This window comes from Parus major, chromosome 1, assembly GCF_001522545.3.
Source record: "Parus major isolate Abel chromosome 1, Parus_major1.1, whole genome shotgun sequence".
Taxonomy (NCBI): domain Eukaryota; kingdom Metazoa; phylum Chordata; class Aves; order Passeriformes; family Paridae; genus Parus; species Parus major.
The window spans coordinates 72,863,401-72,864,825 of NC_031768.1; the positions used below are offsets into that span (position 1 = coordinate 72,863,401).

Sequence of the window (1,425 nt, forward strand, 5' to 3'; positions counted from 1 at the left end):
TACACAACATAGCATTACAGAACATCATGTTTAGTCGAACAAAAGGGTCTCTGTTTATCACAAACTCCCCCCTTTCTGTGTTTATTACTTTTGTTCGCTAAACTTTTGTAATTCTTTTTTATTTAATTCTAAATAATCTTTTATTTATTCTTTTCTTAGAACTTCATATTTAGTTTGTATTAACATAAGATGTGTTGCTTCTAACTTGTTTTTTGCAATGTTAATAATTTTATTTATAATGCAAGGGCTTAAAGTAAGTCTTAAAATTAATAAAATTAATGGTCCTGTTATAGTAGATAACAGGGTCGTAAACCACGGAGAATAGTTAAACTAGGATTCATACTATCCCTGTTGTATTTCTTGTTCTCTCTTTCTCTTTTCTAGTCTTTCTTGTAATTTTGTCATGGTTTCTTTTACTATTCTACTTTTGTTTACATATACACAACATTCTTCTTTAAGTACAGCGCAGAGGCCTCTTTGTTGTAAAAATAATAGATTTAATCTCTTTCTATTTTGCAAAGCTACTTCAGCTAGTGAGTCTAGGGAATCTGTGAGGTCTTTTATAGATTTATTAATTCTTCTTAAATCTCCATCTACAGAAATTCTAAGTTCCTTGAGTCTCTGGTGTTGATTCACTAAAGACACTACTTCTGTTCCTAATCTAGCTCATCTAGCCCCTCCTATGCCTAGCAACACAGCTACTGTTAGTGCAGTGAGGGGTTCTCGTTTTTGTAAGTAATGCTTTGGGTTTTGGTATTGTGTATACATATATTCTTCAGGATGATAAATAATCTGGGGAATTATTATAACCTGTATACAATACTCATAGGTTTCATTTAAGGATGTTATAGAAATACATGGGGTTAGCCCTAAAGTATTACAAACATATTTAGTATTAGGTGCTGGAATCAGCCACTAAGCTGGCTTAAAAGAGTCATTAATTTGTATCTTTGTCTGACATAGGTGACTCTTATTTGGGGGCACATTTCTCACATATTTCTCTTTTTCAGTAACTCGAGATAATGTTATTCTTTGGGTGTCTTCTCTTTTCGTTTTCTATAAACAGGCGGCAGGATTTGTGCTATTTACTCTTGTTGGTTCTGCTAAAGAGCCTATGGCCTCATAAAAAGGTGGGTTTATGTTATAGCATAACCAACATTCCCTAGTTAAATTTGGGTATGTATTGTTTAATATTCTAAAGGTAGTTTGCAAAATTTTCTAAAGGGTTTCGTTCACATATTCTTGGGGTGCCTCTGCTGTGGTTGTTACTTGTGTGTTATTTTCTAGTTTTTCTGAATGGTTATTCTGATCTCTCACTTTGGGGTCTACTGCCTTTCAGGTTCGTCAGGTGCAATCTAGGCCGGGCCCAGCCCCCCCGGGCCGCTAGAATCCAAGCGGGGCGCCTCCCCGGTGGTGCTGAGAATC

At 35.4% G+C, this 1,425-nt stretch overlaps 1 protein-coding gene across 6 annotated transcripts in view; it reads left to right on the forward strand.

The window, feature by feature from the left end:
- ALKBH8 (alkB homolog 8, tRNA methyltransferase) overlaps positions 1–1,425 on the forward strand; it is a 47,350-nt gene that overhangs the window by 43,923 nt on the left and 2,002 nt on the right. The gene's annotated exons all lie outside the window — the stretch shown is intronic.